A 9,721-nucleotide genomic window follows, 5' to 3' on the forward strand; every position below is an offset into this window, starting at 1 on the left:
GGTGAGGAGCTTGAAGGTGATCCTCTTGACTGGGAGCCAGTGCAGGTCCTTCAGGTGGGCAGTGATGTGGGTGTGGCAGGCTATGTCGAGGATGAGGCGTGCAGAGGCGTTCTGTATGCGTTGGGAGTCTCTTCTGGAGTTTGGCCGTGGTTCCTGCGAAGAGGGCGTTGCCGTAGTCCAGCCTGCTGCTGACGAGGGCCTGTGTGACTGTCCTTATGGTTTCGGTGGGAATCCATCTTTAGATCTTACGGAGCATGCGAAGGGTGTTGAAGCAGGAGGAGGAGACGGCGTTGACTTGTTGGGTCATTGAGAGCGATGAGTCCAGGATGACCCCCAGGTTGCGAGCATGGTCGGTGGGTGTGGGTGCGGCTCCCAGGGCGGCTGGCCACCAGGAGTCGTCCCAGGCTGAGGGGGTGGATCCGAGGAGGAGGACTTCTGTCTTGTCCAAGTTAAGTTTCAGTCGGCTGGTCTGCAGCCAGCTGGCGACGGCCTTCATGGAGGTTGGATTTGGTCGCAGGGTTTTTGGTGAGTGAGAGGATCAGTTGTGTGTTGCCGGCGTAGGAGACTATGGTGAGGTTGTGTGAGCTGACGATGTTGGCGAGCGGTGTCATGTAGATGTTGAAGAGGGTAGGGCTGAGGGATGATCCTTGGGGCACGCCACAGATGATGTTGGTGGCTTCGGAACGGAAAGGTGGGAGGCGGACCCTCTGGGTTCTGTCGGGGAGGAAGAGGTGATCCAGTCCAGGGCTTTGTCGCGTATTCCTGCGTTGTGTAGGATGTGGTGGCAGACGGTGTCAAATGCGGCCGAGAGGTCCAGGAGGATGAGGGCTGCGGTTTTGACATTGTCCAGTAGGGTCCTGGTGTCGTCTTTGGCAGCAATGAGGGTGGTTTCGGTGCTGTGATTGCTGCGGAATCCGGATTGGGACAGGTCCAGGATGTTCTTCTCCTCGAGGAAGTGGCTCAGTTGCCAGGTGACGATCTTTTCGATGACTTTCGCCGGGAACGGAAGAAGGGAGATGGGCCGGAGGTTCTTGAGGTCCTTTGGGTCTGCTATGGGTTTCTGGAGTAGGGCATTAATTTCAGCGTGCTTCTAGCTTTCCAGGAAGGTGGCGGTCTCGAAGGAGCTGTTGATCTTTCGCAGTTGGGGAGCGATGATGCGGTTTGCTTTGTTGAAGATGTGGTGAGGGCAGGAGTGGATGGTGTTCATGGTTTTGATGGTATCGTCGTGGTTGACGTGGGTCCAGGAGAGCAGGTGGATGGTGAGGCTGGGGGGGGCGGTGGTTCTGCAGTGTTGGTGGCTGTAGGGAAAGTCTGGGTGTTGAAGCGGTCGTGGATGTCTGTGATCTTGCGGTGAAAGAAGGTGGCTACGAAGTCACATAGGTCTTGCGACAGCAGGATGTTGTTGGAGCTGGAGAGCTCCTTCACGATGTTTAAGAGCCCTTTGCTGTTGTGTGCGTTGTTGTCGATGAGTTCCTTGAAGGAGGACCTTTTGGTGGCTCGGATGAGGCGGTGGTGTTTGCGGTAATAAATTACACTGGTAGTTTGTCATTTGCAGAATCGTGAAAAGCTGGAGTGTTTGACTGATATCTTCCATCTTATTGTGTCTTTCTTCTTATGCCACTTGACCACTCTGAATCTGTCAGGGGATTATATACTGGGGTCACATGCTCTCATCCTTTGACAGTTCACTCCAGTGAACCATTACAGACTTGTTCACATAGAGTGATTAAGTTCTTCACATGGAAGACTCACCTTTTTCAAAATCACCCACACTCCGATTAATTTGCAGGCACCGCCACTCTTGTCAAGGACTAAATACCTCTGGATATGCCAACTCCCTCTCAATGCTCACATTCTGGAAATACCCCAAAACTTGCCTCTTTGACCTGCATTTGAGCTAATCAAAAACTTCCCTGATGCCTCAATACAAGACAGTCAGAATTCTCATCCACACCATATATGATTTTGTACTGTACAGTTTGCTCCAGTCTTTCTACTGCAACGGTTACTCATGTTTGTTTCTATTGTCTTCTCAATGTAATCTCTTTTTTTCGACTTCAAAATAGGTTTTCTATTTAGAGTCAGAAACACCTCGGACCGTGCATGGTGAGCTAAACCGATATTGTTATACAAGGTCTGGAATTATCAGTGTCATACAAATTAATACAGAAGTGCTGTCAATGTAACATGAAATTGCTTCACCATGTCCCATCTCATACGGGATGATAGGTGAAAAGGTTCTTATGGACAATAGCTTTTGGTATATCTCACTCACTAATCTAGTTAGCACTGACGATGCATGCTGCTAATAATACAAAAATGTACTATGATTAATTATATATTTTAAAAATGCAAGACAATGATACTAACAACAAAGTCAATGTATTGGCACTCATTAAAAATATTTTTGTATAAACAAAGCAAGGGAGCAGTGAAAAATGAAGCGCTGTACGATGTAATAATTAAATGATAAACAAATAACAATAGTTGACAAGCTGGCCTACACAGCAATGGCTGCAATAACAGATGTGCATGGATCCTACTTCGAACTGTGGTTTCAAGCCTATAGTAGAAGCATAAAATGTTAAGTTTCGGCCATTTCAATTACGTTAATCTCATCCCCTTCCTCAGCGAAGAATATTGAATAAATGATTTTCATGGCACGGATTTAAGACCCAGAAATTATTTAAAAAAACACTCCAATCCAAATCAAGTTACAAATGAGCCCTGCAATTGTTACTAGTGATTATTGGGGTGTTTATTGTATTCTGCTTTTTAATACAGGGGTAGACATCGACTGATAGAACAGAGTCAACCACCTCTATGTTACAAAGACGTCAGCAGCACAAACAAGCAAACAGAGTACTACATCAGATCATACTGACATTATTAAAGTATGCTTGGTGATGAGTCAGGTAACAGCAATTTCTCAAACGTGTAGTAATCAAAGATGGAAAAAGTCTCCTCAAAATGAAAAACCTCCCTATCCACTAACAAATACATTGGACGAAAACTGAGGTGCACTGTATATTAATGACATTTCTATTTGTTAATCCTTGAGATTATGCACTATTAGAAATGCTAGCTCTTAAGATTTGTGCAATATAAAAGATTAACTGTACTATGCCACCAACATTCACTCAATTTGACAAAAATGTTCAGGACTGAGAAAAAAAAGCAATCAGAGGCTGAAGGATTAAAATATATTAAAACTTCAAAGGAAATACTACTCGAGCAAATTAATGAAGAAACTCTACAAAAAGATTACACTGTACAGTCTTTCAAATTAGATATTAAAAGGCCGTGGTACATATAAAGCAGCCGAGGACGCAAAAAAGACAGCAAACTCACCACATTGGTGTTGTTTCACAGGGCAAATTAAACGACAATCATTTTGCCAGTTTGTGGATGCATTCAAATCTACCATTCCATAAGAGAATTAGCAAACAAATTAGCAGAGAGTTACAGAAAGAAGTCAAAACATTAATCTATAATAATCAAATCATTTAAATACCAATCTACTACCCTGAGAAAATGTTTCTGATTGGATAGAACACCAGGCAAAAAAAATTACTGTATATATATATATATATATATATATATATATATATATATATATATATATATATAGCCTTAAAATACATAGTATCAAAAACGTAATTAAAAAGAAAGGTAGCAAAATCGGAATGCCAGGTGTAACATATACACCAATGGTAATAAATTTTAGATGAGGATGGCTACAAGCCTACATTAAGACAAATACATTTGTTTCCCCAAGCACACATATTGTTACTTTTTTTGGTAAGTCATCGAAGTTTTCCAACACTTTTGTTATTTATACTCCAATCAATGACATACAGTTAATCTGTCTTTATAGGACAAAGGGAAAGTAGCACAGCGAGATTAGGACCAAAGGCATCAAGATCTAAAGAGCGGCGTTTAAGGTAGGCATACAGTTAATCTGTCTTTATAGGACAAAGGGAAAGTAGCACAGCGAGATTAGGACCAAAGGCATCAAGATCTAAGAGCGGCGTTTAAGGTAGGCATACTAAAATCGTGATCTTCCACACAAGTTAACATGGAAAGGTTTGGATCCTATCAGATTTCTTCAGACATTTTCAAACATGCTTTCCAACTGGCACAGGATATTCTAGATAGTGAGGATTTCTTATTCTCAAAGAAACAGCAGAAAGGAAGTCACAACTTTTGTTAGTGACAGTATAACAGACCTAATGTGTGAATGTCAATGGATAGAAACTTTGATATCATATTTAAGGATTCTCTAAACAGCAATAGCTTTCATTTCTGGATACATCAATTAGGCTGTCTGTACAATGGCAAAGAACCCCCTCTTTCCATTACACAGGGAGTATTTGCAAGAGTGTTCTTATACTTTGAGAATGTATATTTAACAAAAGGTGTTCAGTAGGGAATGTGTGGTTACAATTTTGCTCTTATCACCTAAGAGCAGGTTCTTTAAACTGGGTAACGGCACTACAAGGAGGGCCTCGAAGTGATCCCTGGGGGGGGCATCCGACTCTCGCCAAAACAAGCATTATGTTGATAACAGTGCTTTGTTTCCAATAGTAGGGGGTAATGATTTGGGGTAGTCCACTATTTTGTCATTTATATCCTGGCAGGGAGACGGTGTCAAAATGGAAGAGACTCCAATCATTCTTCAAGCCCCTCCACCCCCATTTCCAATTACTATACTGTGGATGCTTTTACACATTATTAAGGCCTGCCTGGCCAGAATAGTTATGGTTGGCAATCATGCATTTGGTTGGCAATCATGCATTTGCTTGCATTTTTAAGACAGTACAGAACTGAACTGCAATGTTTAAATAGGTCTAGACATATTTAAACATTGTCATTTCAAAAGAAGGGTGAAAGGGGGGGGCAATTATGTGTTTACCCCACAGGGGTGCAGGCATTAACAAGTTTGAAGACCACTGCCTTACAAGGTAATTCTTTGAAGAAAATGAGAAAAAGATAATTATGCAAAGAATGTAGAAACAAAGTCTGCATTTAGCATATTCACATCTACATTTCATTGTGACTATAGGAGCTGAAATGTATTAGCTATCAATATCAAAAAAGCAAATTACGAATGTAGCAACAAACTGAACAAGGGGCGCAATGATTTACAGTCAGATCAAGGGGAACAAAAAATACAAAAAAAATAAACTATTGTGTCAAGTTTGTAACCTCCAACAAGCACACATAATTTCTCAATTCAAGTGAATTCCTATTTGGAAGGTTTGTGACAGCATTCCAGACAATTAGGATTACCCAGTAATTAAACTAAAATGAGCATGTTAATCCATTTTTCAGTTGGAACAAAAAGGTTTTGGACAGTCATGGATAAAAGCAGACTTTTTCTAACAGGCACAATCAAGACTTCGAAAAGTGAAAGCAAGCCATACATTTTAAAACAGTTCTGTTTAAAAATGATTTTCTTCTTAGCGGATGGTGAGAGGTCATGATTATTCTCATGCAAAGACGTGAAATAAACGTATAGCGAACCATAGGAGTTTCTCAGGTAGATTGACATTAAGGACTATTTGAAGTGGCTCTTTAATAGATACTACAAAGCTCCTCTTGAGAAAAGTAAATCTCTCCAGGGGTCTTAAGCGGATAATTAATATGAAAAAATGGTTACAAATCTATGAATTATAATTCTGTAGGTATACATTTTATGTTTTCAGTATGTTCTGTACCAGAAGCCTGCACAGCTAATAATGCATATACATATTTATCCAAAAAATCTATCATCAATTTTTAAAAATATGAAATGGGGGGGGGGGGGGGGGGGGGGAGAAGATTCCCAATTACAAGTCAGGTTATTAAACTTGGATTGGTTATTGAAAAGTGTCTTTTCTTTCAAGTATATATGGACAAATGTAAGCAAGAATCTAAGGACTATGAATATTTGATAACTTATCTACCCAGCTTTTAAACGTTCTTCAAACAGTAAAATCAACGACACAATTTAGTAATCTTAACTTCTGCCATTCTTAGCTAAATGAGAAACTGACACTTGACTTGCTTAGCAAATGAGAGTAGGAATATAGTTGTTTTAAAGATACCAGTTTTTTGTTTTTTTAGATACCAGTTCAAACTACCAAAATTACCAGTTATCCACTAACACATTCATAGCTTTCTCTTGTCTAAAGGTAATCCTATTAGGTGGCTTTAATGTGATCAAAACAGGTAATCTGATGTTAAAACATACAACGCAAATCAATATATTCACAGAGACCGTTGAGAAATTTCAATGGTTAAATTACGTCTTAATATCTTCTACCATCTTCAAATTGCAAGACTAATTACGTATGGTTTACCGTTTACATTTTACTTAATACAACAATTTTCTGTCATTTTGATCTGCTTAAGGAGGCTTAACTACTACATTAGACAATCATCCATTAGATGTCATAACCCTATTGGCAAACATTCTCGGTCTTGCACCCTGGCTTTATTTACATTTCTTTACGTCAAGCACGTAATTGAGAGTAAGAGATGTACACAACTAAAATTTGAATTTTAAGCGGTGGCGTGTGACTTGTTGATAGAACACGGAGCAAGTACAAGTAGATTTGGGCCTTAACAGAAAACGATTTGTCAAACGAGAACTAAAAGGCTGGGGAAACTCAGGCCTGTCAAATATTAGCTGTGCCAAATGAATCTCCATCCACCACAGCACAAAGTGCATGGCAAATACCTATTCACTGCGAGATTCGCTATATCCAAGGCAAGAATATAAGAGTCTTTAACTTTTTACAGGCACTTCTCGACATTAAAAATAAGGCAGGTCTGAAATGCAGCTCACATGACATGCATGTCCGAACTTGTTTCCAAACTAACAATACAATGTGTGCTCATAAAAAAGGAATTGGACTAAATAACCTCTAAAACATTGTACCTTCTCAATGCCTATATATGTTGACTCCCTCAGGTGCCCCCATGTTCGTCTTAGCAGATAAACATGGATCCAGCAAATCTTAATGAAACTGCGACTGAGGCAATGCATGTTTGACACTGTTTTGGTGCATAGCCCCCTCCCTTCCAGGCACAGGGGAGCATTATGCAGTAACAGGCCCTACCTACAGTCCAGTGCCGCCTTCGGCCTCGTCGAAAAAGCAGCAAAGGCTTCCTTGCCGAGGCCGGGCTAACACGCACACACCCTGTCTGCAGCGACGCGGTAACTGGAAGCTCCTTACCCTTGAGATTCCTCCATGCACACAAAAGGCCCGACGGTGCCAAGTTTATTTCACAGTTTCAAGTGAGCTCAGATGGAAATAAAAAAATAAAAACAAACTCCGCAGGGGTCCGACAGAGGAGTAAGGGGCGCGGAAGAGGGAGGGCGAGTATCTAGGGAGCAGCTCGAGAGTCAGCCATATTGTGAGAAGCTCCAGTATTTACAAAAACCTGCAGCAGAAAAGCAGCGGCTTCCAGCAGCCCGGGGAAGGAGGGGGCGGGGAGACGACGGCAGACAAAGGAAGCCAGAACCCTGAACGCACACACATACACAAGAGCTGCAAGAACCGGAAAATCAAGGCCTCGTCCAACCAGCGCGGCCCAGGCTGCAGCATTTTCGCACATTCCGACCCGCGCCCCCTACCGGCGACAGCAGGCAAAGCGCCGAGAGAACAGCCTCCCTCCCTCCCTCGCGATATACGTAGCCCCGAGGCGAAAGGCCCTGTTACCTGCAGCTTTGTACGTGACAACTCCCCCGAAACAGTCGGGAGGACCCCGAACGTAGGGCTCACATCCCGTCTCCAGGTGTCGGGTCTTTACACCCCGATTACCGCTTTCGATCAGTGGCAGGTCTGGCGTGAAAAACAAGCACAAAGTCAGATCAAAAGAAGCCCAAAACAAGCGAGTCCTTTAAAAAAAAGCCGAAAAGAAGCCCAGCCCCAAATAATGAAGAAAAAGGTTAGCAAACGAGAGCATTAAAGTAAAAGCAAATAACTGAGCCAAAACGCTCTGGCTCTGTATAGTGTTTTTCAAGATATAGTAATGCGCGCAGAGAACAGGTGCACCGTGACAGCAGTGATGTAGGTCTCTGTTAAATCACACACTGGATGCAATTTGTAGTAGTAATCTTTATTGCCGAGGAGCAACAAGAAGACACAACTAGTGGCCCCAGTGTCTTTCCAACCGCTGACTCCAACCTTCCTACAATCCAATACAAACATTCCCGGAATGCTTGCAGACCAAGCATTCCTGGTAACTAAGCAACCACAACACATCCCCCTTTTTTTAACAAGGAAGAAAATGACTAAAAGAAAAAAAAAAAAGAAAAAAAAAACAAAGGTAATAGTGCAATTGAATATTATACGAAAGAGACAAGAATAATAATGCAATAGAATAATATATGAATTACAACAACATGAAACAAATACATGAACTGCACATTGCATAGAACCCATTAATCATGAGTTTTTTACCACAAAATCTTTCAACCAAGCAGGAGCCTTCCTTTCACTAACATTATTTTGAGCAAGCTCTTGGTCGGACTAATTATAGGAAGAGGAAATAACCTCCTTGCCAGCATCTGTAGCAAACAATGGATCCTCCTGTCGAATAGCGGAATTAGAGGTAGAAGGTGGATCCACCTCATTACAACGAGTGGACTCTATGACTACATTATCATCCATCCAACCAAAATGATTCCTGCCATCCTCTTATTGCTTCACATTCCCACATTTGGCCACTCTCCTTAAATTACAAACCTTTCCATTACTAAGCCTAACTACATTTTGTAAGACTTCCACAACTTCTTCTGCATCAAAGAAAGAACTGTCACCTTTACATACAAATCCTGTTTTTTAAATACACGCCCAATCACCAATGGTGATTTTCGGTGATTTAACACCATGTTTTTCATCAAAATCTATCTTGCTTTTGTCCTGTGAACTTGTCATTCTGTTTCTTACTTCATCTCTAGACCATTGCTCCACGCAAGATGTGCATAACTATTTAAGATTGAACTTGGACCTAGGTCTGCGTGCTCGAATTTTCAAGACAGGTGGTAACCCTGTGGCTTCAGAATTAGTGACACAATGAGCCCAAACCATCTTTCCAATCTGAGTGATCCAATCCTAACCAGCACTCACAGCCAACTGAATGGTACCCTTAGGCACACGGTTAAACCGTTCCACCATATCATTTCCGCTGGGATTGTATAGGGATGTGGTCTTCTGTTTGATACCAAACTTCTCAAAGTAAGCCTTAGCCTTTTTAGATAGAAATTGGACACTATTATCACTCAACAAACATGCAGAAATACCTTCCGAAAGAAAAATATCATCAAGGAATTTCAACACCACATCAGTATCCATACTATCCACCACTTTCACCACTGGCCAGCGAGAAAATAAATCCATCAAGACCACAACATACTTGTGTGAACCTTGGGAAGGATCCCAAATAAGACCTATAATATCAATGGCAACAGTTTCTCATGGTTCCAGAGGAAGAGGTTTATTACGCATAGGTGGTCGAAGGGTTTGCAAAGATTTGTCAGCCTTGCAGCAAGCAATGCATTCTCGCACCACTCTCTCTGCTACTTTGTCCATACCAGACCACCAAAACAAACTTTTCAAAAGATTCTTGGTCCTACAAATGCTTGAATGACCCTCATGACATTGATCCACAATTGCCATACATAGACTGTCAGGAGGGACAATTTTCTCACCTCGGAACAGGACCCCTT

At 41.7% G+C, this 9,721-nt stretch overlaps 1 protein-coding gene across 5 annotated transcripts in view; it reads right to left on the bottom strand.

Annotated features, from left to right (window-relative positions):
• SPIN1 (spindlin 1) overlaps positions 1-7,885 on the bottom strand; it is a 268,258-nt gene extending 260,373 nt beyond the window's left edge. The window contains exon 1 of one of the 5 annotated variants that reach the window (XM_085632828.1): positions 7,710-7,885. The gene's annotated coding sequence lies outside the window, so the exon portion shown is untranslated. Of the gene's footprint in view, positions 1-7,223; positions 7,618-7,709 lie in introns of those variants that run through there. The other 4 variants (XM_085632825.1, XM_085632827.1, XM_085632829.1 and 1 more) reach the window with 4 other exon arrangements.
• Positions 7,886-9,721: the final 1,836 nt, after the last annotated feature.

This window comes from Triturus cristatus, chromosome 2_1 (assembly GCF_964204655.1).
Source record: "Triturus cristatus chromosome 2_1, aTriCri1.1, whole genome shotgun sequence".
In the NCBI taxonomy this organism is placed as follows: domain Eukaryota; kingdom Metazoa; phylum Chordata; class Amphibia; order Caudata; family Salamandridae; genus Triturus; species Triturus cristatus.